General features: G+C 42.4%; 1 long non-coding RNA gene and 1 other non-coding gene across 2 annotated transcripts in view; both read right to left on the reverse strand.

Annotated features, from left to right (window-relative positions):
* The window catches only part of LOC138984385 (uncharacterized), a 47,954-nt gene that overhangs the window by 21,183 nt on the left and 6,492 nt on the right, over positions 1-20,279 (reverse strand). The gene's annotated exons all lie outside the window — the stretch shown is intronic.
* On the reverse strand, positions 5,030-5,176 carry LOC138984517 (small nucleolar RNA SNORA12). The gene has a single exon (XR_011461806.1). It is a non-coding gene; the product is annotated as a small nucleolar RNA SNORA12 (small nucleolar RNA).

The following is a 20,279-nucleotide window of genomic DNA, read 5'->3' on the forward strand; positions in this document are numbered from 1 at the left end:
TCTATGAATTCAAAGTCGTTTTAATGGAGTTGTCATTCTCACGTTAATCTATCATATGAAGGAAAATCAGGAACATTCTGAAAATGATGAGTGAAGAGAAAGGACTAGCCCAAGACATGAAAATAAAAAGCTGCCATGATTAAAACACTGAGACACTGACCCCTATTTACATGAATACATAAAACTGAATAGAGCCAGGAGTATATCAGAACAGACACAGGGGTTTAGTAGAATAGTACAGATGCTGCTTCACACCACTGGAGGGAAGATGGATTTATTCCATAAATGTTGTGAGGAGGACTACGTAGCTATCTGAGAAAGTGATTCCTAGTGGCCAGCGCTTTAGAACTGAAAATGAGATGGTTGGATGGCATCACCGACTCAACGGACACGAGTTTGAGCAAGTTCCAGGAGATGTGAAGAAAGCCTGGCATGCTGCAGTCCATGAAGTCGCAAAGAGTCAGAAAGACTTACCAACCAAACCACAACTGGTGGCCCTGAGGCTAAGACTCCACGCGCCCAATGCAGGGGCCCACGTTTAACCCCCGGTCTGGGAACGAGATCCCACATGCCACAACTACAAGTTCGCAGGCCACAGCTAAAGATCAAAGATCCTGCATGCCACAACTAAGACCCCGTGCAGCCAAAATTTTTTTAAAATTATAGAAGTGAAAATTAAACATACAAGCATTAGGAAAAAAATGAAGAAAATATCCTTATCACCTCACAGTGGAAAAGGCATGATATAAAATACAGAGTTTATTTCACAACAGAACAACAAAACCCTGCTAATTTCACCCAAGTTTAAGAGACAAGACAATCTGCCCCTGGGCCAAAGCCAGGAGGGGCTGGAGAGGGATGGGGAAGCTGGAACACAGCACTAACTCAAGCAACAACCAGTGAGATGGGGACCACAGGGAAACCTCAATGGTGTGCACCACAGCTGTTTATAAGTTAGAAACTGGGAACAATCAAAATGCCCAGCAAAGGGGACTGTTGAGAAGAAAAGTTTGGTGTGATTCCAAAACAGAGTTGCTTGCAGTCACTAAAAATAATGATTTAGCAAATCAGGGAAACGGGACAACCTCAAGGCTGTGTTATTAAATGAAAACTCATTGAAGAATATGGAATGACCCATTTTGGAAGGAGAGGAGAAGATTCATGTGATTAGGAAAAAAAAACTAGAAGGAAGGAAATGCACTGGCATTTTGTGGGGGCTGTCTGTGGAGGCGGGGGCTGTCTGTGGAGGCAGGGGTCACTGGGGCTTCACTGCCAGCCTTGTGCTTTTCTGGGTTTCTCTAAATGTAATACCTGTGGTTATTTCTATAACTCCAAGGTTTGAAATCTGAATGACGGATGAGGTGGTGTGAGTCCATAACCAGGATTCGAGAGGGGAACCACCAGTCCAGACGGGGATGTGACCGCTGAGGGCCTGTGGACACCAGAGGAGGGAGGCAGCTGGAGGTGGACTCTGGACTCTGCAGTGAAGCCTACCTCATGTTTAATTCTGTGGACACGACACAAGCTTGAGGCAGTCAGGGGCAAGGCGGGGAGGGGGCAGACGAAGGGCGCAGCTCTAGTCCCTGCTGCTGGGGTCCCTGGGGCGGCCGCGGGCAAGGCCTGAGCCCCCAGGCACTCCGAGCCGGGGGAGAAGCAGAGCAATAACCGTGTTCCACACCTTCCACCTCCTGCCTGAGCCTCACAGAGGACTCGGCAGGAACGGACAGTGGTGAGTGGGTGCTGCCCGTGTCTCCTCGGGAGCAGAGAGAAAGGTCTGTCTGCCCACCTTGTTTGAGCTGAACCTTTCCAGCAAGGGGAGAAAAAGGTCAAAGGAAAGTAGGAAGCAGTCTTGCTCCCCCATCTTCTTCAAAGAAATAACTGGATGTGGAAGAACGGGCTTCTGAGTCACAAGGAAACCTTGTCCCCAAGGATCGGGATCAGAAACAATGGGGAAAGGAGTTATTAAAACCATGGGCTCACAACAAGCTCAGGAAGAAGCTGAATAAACTTTGAACAGTTTGTCTCATCCTGCTATAAAAAGAGGAAATTTCAGAAAGTCAGGGACCATCACGTGCGTACAGTTAGAAGCCCTTTCACTCCACCGACACGGTCACGGCTCGCGTCACGAGAGAAAAGCGTGTCTTTGCTCCTCCCACAAGGCCTGTGCACCAGAAAACGAAACCTCTCAGTGCACCGGCAGTGTGGGCACTGCCAGCAGCTGGCTGGACACGTCGCCTCCTGGCCTTTGACCTGCTGCCCAGAGCCTGCCCTTCAGCAGTCTGGGCCCAGCACGCTGATTTTGAAAAGGTTTAACAGACACTCTCTTTGTAGAATGAAGGGCCCTGCAACATGGTGTTCTCACAAGCCACCCTTCCCATTTCCTGTCACCCCCACCTCACCAACCCCTCAGACCCCAGCTGAAAGGCCCCATTCTTGTCCCGTGGAAAAGATCCTATTTAAAACCGAGAAAAGGAGGAAACACACTCAGCCGTCAGGAAGCAATAGCATTAACTCAGGGGCCAAAAACAACACTGCAGGCCGAGAACAATGCAGGAGGCGGCGTGGGGAGGACTGAGGCTTCGCCGGGCGCTTCTGTCCCGGAGACTAAGAGGGGGCCCGAGCGCGAGTCGCTCACAGAGTGTGGAGTAGGCAGTGTTTCTAATAATAGAAGAAATAAGAATTTATCTGAGCATTTTCATATATTAAAAATATGTTTCCTTCTGGACAGAGATTGGCTTCACATGAGGCACTGGTCTCTCACTCCATTGTTCAGCTTAAAATATCCCCAGGTACCTAGTGATGTGGCCACAGACCTGCAGGTGTGGTGGAGCTCTCAAAAAGAAAATGATTTCGGAAGAGAAAAAAAATTTACCTTCCAAATGATTTTACAAAAAGTAAAGACTCAAGTTTCCCTTAAGATTAACTTTCAAAAACTGAAAATTAAAAATACTATTTTCAATAAGCTCCACTCCAAGAATGTAGTTTCCAGAAATTTCACACACAATTAAAAAATGAAGATAAAAAAGCTAATGGGAGGATAAAACATGCCAGGATGTCCCATAATTGCTCCAAGTAGCAGCAAGTTTAGCTTAGAGTTTCCTGGCAAAGGGAAAACAGAACAAGATCGATGTCAATTCTTAAAGAGATGGGAACACCAGACCACCTTACGTGCCTCCTGAGAAACCTGTATGCAGATCAAGAAGCAACAGGTAGAACCAGACATGGAACAATGGACTGGTTCCAAATTGGGAAAGGAGTACGTCAAGGCTGTATATTGTCACCCTGCTTATTTAACTTATATGCAGAGCACATCATGCGAAATGCCAGGCTGGGTGAAGCACAAGCTGGAACCCAGATTGCTGGGAGAAATATCAGTAACTTCAGATAGGCAGATGACACCACCCTTATGGCAGAAAGCAAAGAGGAACAAAAGAGTCTCTTGAAAGTCAAAGAGGAAAGTGAAAAAGCTGGCTTAAAACTCAACATTCAAAAAACAAAGATCATGGCATCCAGTCCCATCACTTCATGGCAAATAGATGGGGGAACAAGGGAAACAGTGACAGACTTTATTTTCTTGGGCTCCAAAATCACTGTGGATGGTGACAGCAGCCATGAAATTAAGATGCTTGTTCCTTGGAAAGAAAGCCATGACAAACCTAGACAACGTATTAAAAAGAGCAGAGACATTACTCTGCCAACAAAGGTCCATATAGTCAAGAAAGAAAGAAAAGAAAGAAAGTGAAGTCACTCAGTCGTGTCTTACGCTTTGCGATCCCATGGATTATAGCCTACCAGGCTCCTCCATCCATGGGATTTTCCAGGCAAGACTACTGGAGTGGCTTGCCACTGAGTCTAAGCTATGGTTTTTCCTGTGGTCATATACGGATGTGAGAGTTGGATCATAAAGAAGGCTGAGCACCAAAGAATTGATGCTTTTGAACTGTGGTGTTGGAGAAGACTCTTGAGAGTCCCTTGGACTCAAGGAGATCAAATCAGTCCGTCCTAAAGGAAATCAGTCCTGAATATTCATTAGAAGGACTGATGCTGAAGCTGAAGTTCCAATACTTTGGCCACTTGATGAGAAGGGCCGACTTATTGGAAAAGACCCTGATGCTGAGAAAGATTGAGGGCAGAAGGGGACGACAGAAGATGAGACAGTTGGATGGCATCACTGACTCAATGGACATGAGTTTGAGCAAGCTCCAGGAATAGTGAAGGACAGGGAAGCCTGGCGGGCTGCAGTCCATGGGGTCACAAAGAGGTGGGCACGACTGAGTGAGTGAACAACAACAACGTGACATAAAGACCTTAGAACAAAGCTCCAAGTTTAGGTTTAATGCTAACTCTCACTGCCTGCAGGAAGGCCACCATCTCTGCTTCACTGATGCTGGGGTTGCCTCCCGCACCGAATGCTTACCCTGTAGCTATCAGTGACGGTTTCAGCAATGGACAGGTGACCCTATCCTGCCCAGTAAGCCATAAGGAGAAATCTGCAAGAATGATTGTGAATCAAGTTCTCACTCCCCCCAGAGAGCCACAGAAAGAGTCTCTCTCTCTCTCCCCTCTCTCTAGGTGGGTTGGGTCTGGATGTGATACCCAGCACTGTTGCAGCCATATTGTTCCTAGTTCAAGGATGAAGCCACCTCCAACAGAGAGAGTGGTGAAGGATGGAAGAAACCTGGGTTTTCAATGTTATCAACCAGCCCTGGAACCCTCAAAACTCTAGACTTCCTGTTCAGTGAGATAACTGCCTGTCCTGTGGGAGAATACTAGATTCATTCAGGTTTTTTGTTTCTATGGAAACAAAATGTAAAAGCTCAGGTTTTAGAGGGCAAACACAAAACTAGAAATGGGAATTTTCTACACAGAAATCTTGAAGAAATAAGACTATTCATCCCTGCATTATGCTTTTTTTTTCTTCAAATCCATCACAGGAATGGAGGAACACCCCTCAGCAGACATTTTCCTCAAGCCAGACAGGTCTATGTCAGCCTGTCTGTAAGGACATCAACTTATGACATAGCCTGCCACATGTGGGAGCCCGTCTCTGGTGCAGGAAAGGCTAGAAAGAGACCTCTTTGTCATCAAGCCTCTGCCAGCTCCTATAAACATATGTGGCAGAGCCAGGCCCATTTGAAAACTTAACACATGTGCCAGAAAGAAAACTACCACAATCCAGCATTATTTAAAACAGCAGAAGACTGGACACAGTCTTAATATACATCATTGAGTGAGTAGAGGCAGATATGCATCATAAGTTACTCGTCAAATGTATGCACAGTATCTGAGAGAGCCATAAAAAAGAAAGGGGGAGACTTCCCTGGTGGTCCAGTGGTTAAGAATCCACCTTGCAATGCAGGAGTCACTGGTTTGATCCCTAGTCGGGGAGCTAAGATGCCACATGCCACAGGGCAGCTGAGTCATCACGCAGTAACCAACGAAGCACACGCGCCACAAATAGAGTCCGTGTGCCACGGCAGAAGATCCTGCATGATGCAACTCAGACTTGATGCAGCCAAATATTAAAGAAATAAGAAAGAAACCACTATTCACTAAGTAAAAAACTTGTAGAACATGGTGTAGAGCGCTCTTGCCTGGAGAATCCCATGGACGGAGGAGCCTGGTGGGCTGCAGTCCACGGGGTCTCGAAGAGTCGGACACAGCTGAGCGACTTCCCTTTCACTTTTCACTTTCATGCACTGGAGGAGGCAATGGCACCCCACTCCAGTACTCTTGCCTGGAGAAGCCCATGGATGGAGGAGCCTGGTGGGCTGCAGTCCACGGGGTCTCGAAGAGTCGGACACAGCTGAGCAACTTCCCTTTCACTTTTCACTTTCATGCACTGGAGGAGGCAATGGCACCCCACTCCAGTACTCTTGCCTGGAGAAGCCCATGGACGGAGGAGCCTGGTGGGCTGCAGTCCATGGGGTCACGAAGAGTCGGACACAGCTGAGCGACTTCCCTTTCACTTTTCACTTTCATGCACTGGAGGAGGCAATGGCACCCCACTCCAGTACTCTTACCTGGAAAATCCCATGGACGGAGGGGCCTGGTGGTTTATAGTCCATGGGGTTGCCAAGAGTCAGACACAACTGAAGCGACTTAGCAGCAGCAAGAGGAGAGAAATATATGTATTTCCTTACAAATGGTATCATGACCTAAAAAATTACTCAAACACTTAGCAACTTAAAAGAACAGACATTTATTATCTTGGTGTCTGTGGGTCAAGAATTTGGGGGTGCCTTTGTAGGATGGTTCTGGTTTAGTCTCTCTCTCAGAGTTACAGTCAAGATGTTACCCAGGCAGTGGTATCAGTAAAAGTGGAGTAAGGACCTTCAAAAATTCTAACCAACCTCCAGAAAGGCAGTAAGAAAACTGACAAAAGTGGTCAGAACCAGCTTTTCAGAATCTGGAAATTAACCAGAAGATTTCAGCAATCTGGGAAGTTTCAATCAAGAAAAGTGACCAAAACTCAGTAACGACAGTGAGCTTTGGGGCAATTTAACTTGTCTTATTTCCACCCCCCTCTCTCCGGCTCCATGATAGCCTTGAAAATCAACAACCACAATCACAGTGGAAAACAGCAGCCTGGCAGACAGCAGGAGAGGCAAGCCGGGGTCGGCGCTTCTTGAAAGCCTCATTCCCACAGAACTGCCATCATGTGACCTGTCTGGTAGCTCCCGGAAGCCTCGATTGCAAGGCTGCCCTAATTGATTAGACTTGGAGCTTGTCCAGTGAGGAAAGTCTTTTCCCTGAGGGTGTTGGTAAAAACATTTCAAGGTAATTTTTTTTGATGCTATGGCTACTGCACGCTATTGAGGCAAACAACAGGCTACCTCAAAAAGTTTAAAAGTAAAATCTAGGGCAGGAGATGTCCATAAGGGCTTTGAAAATCTGAAATGTTCCCAGAATCCAGAAGGCTGAGGCACAGGTAGTAGGATTGTGTAAATGCTCAGAAAGGAACTGATAAGGCCCTCTCACCACAAGCTGACACCGAGGCTCTTTACAAGCAGAAAGTGAAGTGCAAGGCAGAGATATTACTAAGTCTCTGGCCGAGTGTTGAAGGCATACCACGACAAGCATACAGAACCCCTTGGCAATGACCAGGTGATTTATTGTTCCAGGCATTAAAGGAAATCTTTGACCAATTGTTAGCACTAATCTAACTAAGCAGAGACGTCAGTGGACACACACCGAAAAGCATACAGACCTTACAAAAATAGTTCAGAGAAGTTACCCAACAAGTAACTTCAGCAACTACAGAAACCTCTGAGGATGAGGGAAGAACCTGATTTCCAAAGCCACAACATTATATTAATTTAAGTGGCTAATTTTCATGAAAATATCACAAGACATGCGAAGAAACAAAAAAAAATGTGATCCAGATACTGGGCGGGGCAGGGGGCAAAACCTTATCAATAAGAAATAGTTTCAAAGACCAGACTAGAGACTTTAAATCAGCTACTTAAAATATATTCAAAGAACTAAAGGAAATACTATTTGAACTAAAGGAAAGTATGAACACAATGTATTACCAAAGAGAGTATCAATAGAGAGAGAGAAATTATAAATAAAGAGTCTAGAGTTATAAAGTACAATGACTGAAATGATAAATTCACTATAGCTATTCAACAGCAGAGTTCAGCAGATATAAGAAGGAATTGGTAATCTTGAAGACAGGTAAATCGGGTTTACCAGTCTTGAAAAGCAGAAAGAAAAATAACACTGAACAAAGCTTCAGAGACTAGGGCAGCATCAAGTGCACCAGCAGAGCATAAGGAGAACTCCAGAAGGAGAGGAACAGGGCAAAAGGGGTGTTTGAAAAATAATGACAGAAAATTGCCCAAATCTGATGAAAAACATTTGCCTACAGACCCAAGAAGCTCAATGAACTCCAAATATGATAAACTCAAAGACAACCATACCAAGACACATCATAATCAAACTATTGAAAGTCAGAGAAAGAGAATCTCAAAAGCCAGAAGAGAGAAGTGACTTAGTACATATTATGTGTAAGACATCCTCAATAAGAGCAGCAGCCGATTTCTCATCATAAAACTATGGAGGTCAGAAGGCAGTGACATGCCATGGCACTGGGATGTGGGTGGGCATCTGATATATAAAGATTTAATGTGGATAATAATAACACAAAGCAAGGGAGAAATAGAAATGCATATGAGCAAAATTTTACATGTTATTGAAATAAAGTTGGTATTAATCTGAACTCAATGATCAGATTATTAGAAATGAAGATATCCAGAACAACCACTGAGAAAATAATTCAAAAGACACAAAAGAAATGACAAGGTAATTTAAATGGTGCACTAGGGAATATCTGTTTAACAGAAAGAAGGCAGTTGTGGAAAAATAGAGCAACAGAAAAGATGTGAGACACAGGGAAAACAAATAGCCAAAAGGAAGGCGTAAATCCCACCTTGTCAGAAAGGACACTCAAGTGGACCAAACACTGCAACTAAGGTGGAGACTGTCATAAGGGACTTTTTTTTGAGGGGGGGGGCGGTTATAACAATCAAACTACATGCTATCCAAACTACATGCTATACAATCAATACACACCTTAGATTCAGAGACAAAACATGTTGAAACTAAAAGGATACAAATGATCTATCCCTCAGCAACTGAAAGAGAACTGCAGTGGCTATACTGATATCAGACAAAATACACTTTAAAACAACAAACAATTGTTAACAGGGACAGAGAAGGACATTTTATCATGCTAAAAGAAGCACTCTATCAAGAAGATTTAACAATTATAAACATATACCTAATAAGAGAGCACTAAAATGCATGAAGCAAAGACCGAAAGAACTGAACGGAGAATTAGACAATTTAACAATAATCATCGGCTGCTGCTGCTGCTGCTGCTAAGTCGCTTCAGTCGTGTCCGACTCTGTGCGACCCCATAGACGGCAGCCCACCAGGCTCCCCCGTCCCTGGGATTCTCCAGGCAAGAACACTGGAGTGGGTTGCCATTTCCTTCTCCAATGCATGAAAGTGAAAAGTGAAAGTGAAGTCGCTCAGTCGTGTCCGACTCCTAATCATCGGAGGAGTCCTCAATACCCCGCTTTCAATGATGGGTAGACAGAGGATCAACAAGGAGATAGATTTGAACAACACTATAACGCAACTGGGCTTCAAAGATGGCAATAGTGGCAAAGAACCCGCCTGCCAATGCAGGAGACATGAGACACAGGATCAGTCCCTGGGTCAGGAAGATCCCCTGGAGGAGGGGTGGCAACCCACTGCAGTATTCTTGCCTGGAGAATATGACAGCCCATGATACAAGGCTCGATAAGTTTAAAAGGACTGAACTCATACAAAGTATATTCTTTACTCAAAATGGAATAAAACTAGAAATAAATAACAGGAAAATTTGAATATTCACAAATACGTGGAAGTTGAACAACATAATCCTTAATCACTAAAAGATCAATGAATAACAAGAGAAATTAGAAAATACTTTGAGATGAATGAAAATGAAAATATAAGGGGCTAAAATTTACGGAATGTAGCGAAAGCAGTGCTTGCAGAAAAATTTACAGCTGTAAATTATACATTAAAAAGATGACAACTCATATCAACAGCTTTCTACCTTAATAAGTTAGTAAAAGAAATGGAAAACTAAATCAAAGCAAACCTTAGGAAAGAATAATAAAGATTACAGCAGAAGTAATTGCAACAAAGACAGGAAAACAATAGAGAAATATCAACAAGACCAGAAGTTGATACTTTGAAAGATGAACAAATTGAAAAGCTTTGGGCTAGATAGAAAATAAAAGAGAGAAAATCATGAATGAAAGATGGGGTCACAACACTACCAGCCTTACAGAAATAAAAAGGATTATAAAAGAATACTATGAATAACTGTATAACAACACTTGAGATAACTAGGTGAAATGTACAAATTCCTAGAAAGACACAAAATAATGAAACTGACTCAGTAAGAAATTGAAAAGCTGAATAGATCTATAATAAGCAGAGGTAGAAGTAGTGATCAAAAAATTTCCCACAAAGAAAACCTCAAGACCAGATGGCTTCACCACTGTATTCTACCAACATCTAAAAAAGGATTAACACCAATTCCTTTCAAATTCCTCCTAGAAACAGAAGAGGAAGGAACACTTCCCAGATCATTTTGTGAAGTCAGTATTACCCTTCTGGCACCAAAACTAGACAAATATATATCAAGAAAACTATCAATCAGTGTCATTTATAAATACAGATGCAAAAATCCTCTACAAAACGCTAGCAAACTGAATGCAGCTACACATAAAAAAGTGAGATTTATCTCAGGAATGCAAGATTGGTCCAATGTTGGAAAGTCACTGTAACACATTTTACTCAAAGAATAAAACTACACGATTATCTCAAGAAGCATTTGATAAAATTCAACACTCTTTCATGATAAAAAAAAATACCAATAAACTAGACATAGAAAAACCCACAGCTGACTTCTTGCTTAGTGGTGAAAGACTGGAAACTTTCTGCCCAAGATCAGGAATGAAACAAAGATACCTGCTCTCAATACTACTCAACATTGTACTGAGGCAAAGTACCAGGAAAACTGGGGGGTAAAAAGAAAGAAAAGTCTGCAGATCAGAAAGGAAAAATTAAAATTATGTCTATTTGCAGACAATATGATCTTGTATATAGAAAACCCCAAGGAATACACACACACACAAACCCATTAGACCTAATGTTGGGGATCAGAGGGGTTTCCCTGGTGGCTCAGATGGTAAAGAATCTGCCTGCATTGCAGGAGACTTGGGTTTGATCCCTGGCTTGGGACGATCCCCTGGAGAAGGGAACGGCTACCCACTCCAGTATTCTGGCCTGGAGAATTCCATGGACTGTATAGTCCATGGGGTCACAAAGAGTCAGACACGACTGAGCGATGTTCACATTCATTTTCACTTGTGATCAGAGCAGGCCACTCCAAGATATGCCACCATGGCATACTGATGATCTTGAGTTGAAGTTCCTTGAGAAATAGAGGACAAAATGATATAAAAAATACTCTGACCTCCCTGTTTCCCCCTTAAAGAGGGAAGACAATCTCTTCCCTATACCAGGAGAACAGAAAGCATCCTTATCACCAGAGTTAGGGAATTCAAGGCTAAGAAAGCTGTATAAACAAATTTTACAACTTTAAGCACAAGCCCCTTCATTAAATTTTCACAAATAATTGTTTCTTTGTTCAAAATTGATATATAAAATATCCTGCTTTGGTCACTTTGGGAGTCTCATTTGTATGAGACCTCCATGTGTACAAAATAGTTCCTTTCCCTCCCATTAATCTGTTTTGTGTCTATTCGATTATTACACCAACCAAAAGAACTCAAAAGGGGTAGGGGGAAATGTCCTCCTTCCAAAAGCAGCAAGGTTGTAGGATACAATTTCAATATATAAAAATCAAGCCTATCACTTCACTGCATGTACAGCACAAACTAACACAACATTGTAAAGCAATTATATTTCAATAAAAAAATCATCTACTTCTACACACTATGAATGATTAAGAATGAAATTAAGGAAATATAGGTAATATCTTATAATAATCTATAATGGAAAAAGATCAACTATATATACTGTTTGAATCAATAATAAATACTGAATAAAGAATCAATAATATATACTGTTGTGGTTGTTCAGTCACTAAGTTGTGTCCAACTCTTTACGACCCCGTGGACTGCAGCACGCCAGGCTTCCCTGTCCTTCACTCTTCCCTGGAGTTTGCTCAAATGCATGTCCATTGAGTCAGTGATACCATCCAAACATCTCATCCTCTGTCGCCCCCCTGCTCCTCCTGGTATATTAAATATACCCTTCCAATAGCCACATGTTCAAATCTCAACCCCATGCCTCAGAAGTGACTTTATTTGTAATAGGGTCACTTGTAGATGTAATTAGTTAAGACGAGGTCACACTGGGATAGGGTGGGCCCCTAAATCAATATGACTGGTGTCCTTATAAAAAGGTGCCACGTGTGATGCACCTACACGCCAATGAACACCAAAGGTTGCTGGGAAACCACCATAAGCTAGGAAGAGACAAGGATGGATCTGCCTATAGGATTGAGGAGGCATGGCCCTGAAGATACCTTGATTTCAGACTTCTAATCTTCAGAACTAAGAGAAAGCTGATCCCTGTTGTTTTAAGACACCCAGTTTGTAGTCCTTTACTATGGCAGCCCTAGGAAGCTAATACAATCCACAGATTGATCTATGGATTCAACACCACCCCTTTTAAAGGCCCAATTGCCTTTTTTTTTGTCAAGCTGATCCTAAAAATTCATATGGAAATACCTAAGACCTGGATAGCCAAAACAATCTTGAAAGAGAACAAAGTTGGAAGATGCACACTTCATGACTTTAAAACTTTCTATATGTGCTAAGTTGCTTCAGTTGTGTCTGACTCTTTGTGATCCTATGGACTGTAAGCCCACCAGGCTTCTGTCCATGGGGACTCTCCAAGCAAGAGTACTAGAGTGGGTTGCCATACCCTCTTCCAGGGGATCTTCCTGATCCAGAGACTGAATCTGCATCTCTTATGTCTCCTGCATCGGCAGGAAGGTTCTTCATCGCTAGCACCACCTGGGAAGCCCAAAACCGTCTATAAAGCTTCAGTAATGAAGACTGTGTAATATCTGCATGAGGACAGGTGTACAGGTTAATGGGGTAGAATTGAGAGTCCAGAAATAAACCCTTACATTTATGATTAGCTGATTTCCTACAAGCATGCCAAGATCTTCCAATGGGGAAAAGAACAGTCTTTTCAACAAATGGGGCTGAGATAGCTGGATATCTCCATGCAAAAGAAAAAAGTTGGACCCGTACATCACACCACATAAAAAAATTAACACAAAGCAGATCAAGGGCCTAAACATGAGAGCTAAAACTACAAAACTTTTAGATGAAGAAGTTTCCCTGGTGGTTCTTATTTCCTGGGCTTCCCTGGTGGCTCAGCAAAGAATCTGCCTGCAATGTAGGAGACCTGGGTGCAATCCCTGGATTGGAAAGATCCCCTGGAGAAGGGAACAGCTACCCACTCCAGTATTTTTCCCTGGAGAATTCCATGGACTGTATAGTATTTAGATGAAAACACAGGCATGAATCACAGTGACCTTGGGTTAGGAAATGATTTTTTAAAGCACAAGCAACCAAAGGAAAAAACAGATAAATCAGATTTCAACAAAACCTAGAATTCTGTGCTTCAAAGGACACTATTAGGAATGTGAAAAAAAACAATGCATAGAATGAGAGAAAGTATTTGCAAATCATATATCTGATAAGGTCCCAGTAAACAGAATATATAAAGAATTCTTATAACTCAACAATAAAAAGATAAATAATCCAGTTCTTAAATGAGCAAAGGATTTGAATAGACATTTCTTCAAAGAATATACACATATGGTCAATAAGCACATGAACAGATGCTCAACATCCTTAACCATCAGGGAAATGCACAACAAAACTACAATAAGACACCATTTCACACACTCTAGTATGACATCACCAAAAAAGGACAGGTAATAAGTTTTGCTGAGAATGTGGAAGAACTGGAAACCCCATACATTGCTTGCTGGAATGTAAAATGGTGCAGTTGCTCTGGAAAACAGTTTGGCAACTTTTCAAAAGAGTCAAACATCAAGTTACCATGGGACATCAACAAGTACACTCCTAGATACACACCCAAGTGAAATGAAAACTTAGATTCATACAAAAATTTTACATGTTCATAGCAGCACTATTCACAATAACTAAAAAGCTGAAACAACCAAAATGTTCATAGACTGATAAATGTATAAACAAAATGTGGTATCATCCATACATTGGAATATTATCAGGCCGTTTAAAGGAGTGAAATACTGATATACTGAAACATGGTTGAATGCTGAAAACATGATGCTAAGTGAGGGAAGCCAGGTACAAAAGACCATAATATTATACAATTCTGTTTATATGAAATTTCCAGGCAAATCCATAGAAATTAAAAGCAGGTTAGTGGAGACATCCCTGCTGGCTCAGTGGTTAAGAATCCACCTGCCAGCGTAGGGGACATGGTTCCATCCCTGGTCGGAGAAGATTTCACATGCCTCGGAGCAACGAAGCCCACGCACCGCAACTACTGAAGCCTGTGTGCTCCAGGGGCCATGAGCTGCAGCTGCTGAGCCCGTGTGTGCCACGACTACCGAAGCCCACGCACCCTCGAGCCCGTGAGCCGCAAGCTCCAAGCCCATGTGCTGCCACTACTAAAGCTTGTGAGCCCAGAGCCTGTGCTCTGCAATGAAGAACAGCCCCTGCTTGCCACAGCTAGAAAAAGCCCGAGCACAGCAATGAAGACCCAGCAGCCCAAAACCAATGAGTACTGTTTTACTTATTTATGTATTTTTAGGTAAGAGCTGGGGGTAGACAAATGGGGAGGGAATTGGTACGAGGCTTCCTTTGGGGATGATGTGCATGTTCTGAAATTAGATAGCGGTGACGGTTGCACAATCTTGGGACTATACTAAAAACCACTATGTTTATACTTCAAAAGGGCAAACCTTATAATATGTGAATTATGTCTCTATTAAAAAATAAGATGTTATCTGGGGTGCAGTCACTGGGGCTGGAGGTTTGGCCCACATCCAAGGTGACTTTCTCCCATTGTGGTTGTGGGTTCAGTCCCTCACCAGGTGGACCTCTCAAAAGGCTGCCAAAGTGCCTTTCCAACAAGGCAGCTGGCTTCGCACAGAGCAGTTAATCCAAGGAAGTCACAAAGTATTTGGATGACCTAGTCTTGGATGTTACAGACTGCCACTTCTGGCATGTTCTGTTAAGTGAGTCACTAAGTCCAGCCCATAACCAAGGAGAGGCATGAAACCTACACCTCTTGAAGGGAGGGAATCTTAATAATGCGTGGATACACGTCATGGATCACTGCCTTGTCGTGGTAAAGGGCCTTGCATAACTCAATGAACCCATGAGCCATGCTGTGCAGGACCACCCAAGACATCACACTGGAGAGTTCTGACAAAATGTGATCCACTGGAGGAGGGAATGGAGCAAAAACCTCGGTATACTTGCTGTGAGCGCTCCATGAACTGTATAAAAAGGTAAAAAGATATGACACCAAAAGATAAGCCTCCCAGGCTGGAAGGTGTCCAGTATGCTACTGGGGAAGAGTGGAGAAAGAAAGAAGAGGCTGGGTGAAAGCAGAAATGATGCCCAATTGAGGATGTGTCTAGTGATGAAAGTAAAATCTGATGCCATAAAGAACAGTATTGCACAGGAATCTGGAATGTTAGGTCCATGGATCAAGGTAAATTGGAAGTGGTCAAGCAGGAGATGGCAAGAGTGAACATTGACATTTCAGGAGTCAGTGAACTAAAATGGATCAGAATGGGCGAATTTAATTCAGATGACCATTATATCTACTACTGTGGGCAAGAATCCCTTAGAAGAAATGGAGCAGCCCTCATAGTCAGCAAGAGTTTGACATGCAGTCCTTGCATGCAATCTCAAAAACGACAATGATCTCGGTTCATTTTCAAGGCAAACCATTCAACACCACAATAATCCAAGTCTATGCCCCAACCACTGATGCTGAAGACGCTGAAGTTGAATGATTCTATGAAGACCTACAAGACCTCCTAGAACTAACACCCAAAAAAGATGTCGTATTCATCACAGGGGATTGAAATGCAAAGGTAGGAAGTCAAGAGATACCTGGAGTAACAGGCAAGTTTGGCCTTGGAGTACAAAGTGAAGCAGGGCAAAGGCTAACTGAATTCTGCCAGGAGAACGCACTGGTCATAGCAAACACCCTCTTTCAACAACACAAGAGATGACTCTTCACATGGATATCATCAAATGGTCAATACTGAAATCAGATTGATTATATTCTTTGTAGCCAAAGATGGAGAAGCTCTATATAGTTAGCAAAAACAAAACTGGGAGCTGACTGTGGCTGAGATCATAAGCTCCTTATAGCAAAATTCAGGCTTAAACTAAAGAAAGTGGGGAAAACCACTAGGCCAGTCAGGTCCGACTTAAATCAAATCCCCTATGAATACACAGTGGAGCTGATGAATAGAGTCAAGGGATTAGATCTAGTAGATAGAGTGCCTGAAGAACTATGGACAGAGGTTCATAATATTGTATAGGAGACAGTGAACAAACCCATCCCAAAGAAAAAGAAATGCAAGAAGGCAAAGTCATTGATCTGAGGAGGCTTTACAAACAGCTGAGGAAAGCAGAGAAGCAAAAAGCAATGATGAAAGGGAAAGGTACACTCAACTAAATGCAGAGTTCCAGAGAACAGCAAGGAGGGACAAGAAGTCCTGCTTCAATCAACAGTGCAGAGAAATAGAGGGAAACAACAGGAGAGGAAGGACTAGAGAGCTCTTCAAGACCACTGGAAATGTCAAAGGCACATTTCACCCAAAGATGCGCACAATAAAGACCTAATAGAAGCAGACGAGATCAAGAAAGATGGCAAGAATACACAGAAGAACTGTACAAAAAAGCTCTTAATGACCTGGACAGCCCCAATGGTGCAGTCCCTCACTCAGAGCCAGACATCCTGGAGTGTGAAGGCAAGTGGGCCTTAGGAAGCACTGCTGCCAGTAAAATTGGTGGAAGGGATGGAATTCCAGCAGAGCTATTTCAAATCCTAAAGATGATGCTATTAAAGTGCTACACTCAATATGTCAGCAAATTTGGAAAACCCAGCAGTGGCCACAGGACTGGAAAAGGTCAATCTTCATTGTGAGCAACTTCACTTTCTTTCACTTTAGCAAGGCAAAGGAACCAGAGATCAAATTGCCAACATTTGCTGGGTCCAAGAGAAAGCAAGGGAGTTCCAGAAAAACATCTACCTCTGTGTTTCATTGACTACGCCAAAGTCTTTGTGTGGATCACAACAAACCATGGAAAACCCTTTAAGAGATGGGAATACCACACCATCTTACCTGGCTCCTGATCAACCTGTATTCAGGTCAAAAGGCAACAATTAGAACCTTATTCAGAACAACTGACTGGTTCAAAACTGAGAAAGGAGTAGAACAAGCCTGGTTACTGTCACCATGTTTATTTAACATATATGTAAAGCACATCATGTAAAATGTCAGGCTGGATGAATTTGCAAGCTGGAATCAAGATTTCCGGGAGAAATATCAACCAACTCAGGTATGCAGATGATACCACGCTAATGGCAGAGAGCAAAGAGGAACTAAAGAGCATCTTGATGAGGGTCAAAGAGGAGGTGAAAAAGCTGGCTTAAAATTCACTATTCAAAAAACTAAGATCATGGCATCTGGTACTATCACTTCATAGCAAATAGAAGGGAGAAAGGTGGAAGCAGTATCAGATTTTCTCTTCTTGGGCTCTAAAATCACTGCAGATGGTGACTGCAGCCATGAAACCGAAGACGACTGCTTCTTGGCAAGAAAGCTATGACAAACCTAGACAGTGTATAAAAAGCAAAGACATCACTTTGCCAACAAAAGTCCGTATAGTCAAGGCTGTGGTCTTTCCAGTAGTCAAGTATGGATGTGAGAGCTGGACCATAAAGAAGGCTGAGCAATGAAGAACTGACTAAAGAATTTATGGTTTCAAACTGTGGTTCTGGAGAAAACTCTTGAGAGTCCCTTGGAAAGCAAGGAGATAAAACCAGACAGTCTTAAAGGAAATCAAACCTCATTGGAAGGACTGGTACTGAAGTTCCAATACTTTGGCCACCTGATGTGAAGAGCTGACTCGCTGGAAAAGACCCTGATGCTGGGAAAGGCTGAAGGCAGAAGAGGAGGGAGACAGAGAATGAGATGGTTGGATGGCATCACTGATCCAACGGACATGAACTTGGGCAAACTCCAGGAGATGGTGAGGGACAGAGAAGCCTGGTGTGCTGCAGTCCATGGGGTCACAAAAAGTCATGACTTGGCGACTGAACAACACTTTAAAACCTGCCACATGTATGTGTAACATATCTAGGACATATTAGAAGCTGACAACAGGGCTCCATGTGCAAAGGGGGAGCCAGCAGGATGAAGGAAATGAGCTGGATGGAAACTGCTCACTGTAAACTCATTTGTAACTTTTGAACTGTGAACCACGTACATGCTGCCTGTTCAAATAATTAAAAAAAATTTTTTAATTAAAAATATTCATTTTCTTTTAAGAAGGAAAATAGTCTTAACCTGTAACTTGCTTTGCTAGCTGAATTTGTTAAGTCCTAAATCAAATTGCACTTTTATAAACACAAATTTATTTTTATACATTTATATTTACCTCTCCATACATGGACACTTTCTCACACCCTAGCTCTTAACAGCCAAGGTTTAACAAAAGAAAGAACTGGAATCCTTTGGGCTCTAAAATTGGGTAATCTGGATGAAACTGACAAATTCCTCGAAATACACAAACTACCTAAATTGACTGAAGAAGTAGAAAATCTCACTAGACCTATAACAAGTAAAAACATTGATTCAGTAATCAGTAACTTCTGAACAAAGAAAAGTCTAGGGCCACATGGATTCACTGGTGAATTCTACCAAAAGTTTAAAGAAAAACTGACACCAGTTCTCAAACTCTTCAAAGAAATAAAGTAGGAGAGAACAGTTTCTATCACATTCTATGGGATCAGCATTTCCCTGATACCAAAGTGATATCAAGATAATCACAAAAAAGAAAATTAGAAATCACTACTGCTTATGAAAAGCAATGCAAAGATCCTCAACAAAATACTAGCAAATCAAACTGAGTGTGTTAAAAGGATTATATACCATGATAAAGTGTAATTTATAATAGAAATGCAAGGATTCAACATAAGAAAAAAATGAATGTAATATATCACAGTAGTAGAAGGAAGAGAAAAAATACTGTCATCTTAGTTAATACAGAAAAGGCATTTACAAAAGCCAACACTCTTTCATGATAAAAATGCTCAGAAGCTATGAGTAGAGGGACGATTCCTCAACATGATAGAGGGCATTTACGAAAAAAACACAGCTAACATTATGCTCCACAAAGAAAAGATTGCAAACTTTACTTGTAACTTCATGAATGAGACAAGAATGCCTGCTTTTACCACTGCTATTTAACACTGTCCTAGAAATTCTAGCACAGCAATTAGACAAGAAATAAAAGGCATCCATATTGGAAATGAAGTAAAGCTATGTGTATTTGCAGGTGACATGATCCTACACACAGAAAATCCCAAGGAATGTACCATAAAGTTATTGAAGCTAATCAACAAATTCTCAAAATTGAAAAAAAATCAATTGTTCCTATATACCAGTAATGGCTAGAAAACTGAGAAATCAATTCTATTTACAGTAATATCTGTGTGTGGGTTTTCCACACCAAGCAATTCTCAGATTCTCTGTCGACAACATCTGATGTCCTACAATTTCATTCAGTTCTGACACTCACTACCCAGAGTTAGCACAGAATCCCCCCCTGGTTTAAAATCTCAATCCACCTACTTCAGCCATGAGCCCCCAGGTTATCCACACTTCTGTCTGACTTGGTTACAAATTGGGGGCTCCCTTGACCCCATCTGAGGTTCAGTAATTTGCTGTAACAGCTCACAGAACTCAGGGGAAAACATTATTATTACGGGTTTATTATAGAGGACACAGGTGAACAGCCCACTGAGGAGTTACACATGGTGGGTTCTGGAAGGAGCCTGAGCACAGGATCTTCGGTCTCCAAGGAGTATGGAATGTACCCTCCCAGCACTCATTCACTAACCCCTATCACTTAACAGTTTTTATGGAGGCTCAATTATATAGATGTGATGGATTAAATCATTGGCTACTGGTGATTAACTCAATTTCTAGCCTCTCAGCACTCTGCATGAATGGATGTGAAAGCTGGACCATAAAGAAGGCTGAGCACTGAAGAACTGACAAGAATTTATGCTTTCAAACTGTGGTTCTGGAGAAGACTCTTGAGAGTCCTTTGGACTGCAAGGAGATCAAACCTATCAATCCTAAAGGAAATCAACCCTGAATATTCATTGGAAGGATTGCTGCTGAAACTGAAGCTCCAATACTTTGGCCACCTGATGCAAGGAGCTGACTCATTGGAAAAGACCCTGATGCTGGGAAAGATTCAAGGCAGAAGAGGATGAAGAGGATGAGATGGCTGGATAGCATCACCGACTCAATAGACATGAGTTTGGGCAAACTCCGGGAGATGGTGAAGAACAGGGAAGCCTGGCGTGCCCAAGTCCATGGGGTTGCAAAGAGTCGGACATGACTTAGCGACTGA

Source organism: Bos mutus, chromosome 21, assembly GCF_027580195.1.
Source record: "Bos mutus isolate GX-2022 chromosome 21, NWIPB_WYAK_1.1, whole genome shotgun sequence".
NCBI classification, from domain to species: Eukaryota; Metazoa; Chordata; class Mammalia; order Artiodactyla; family Bovidae; genus Bos; species Bos mutus.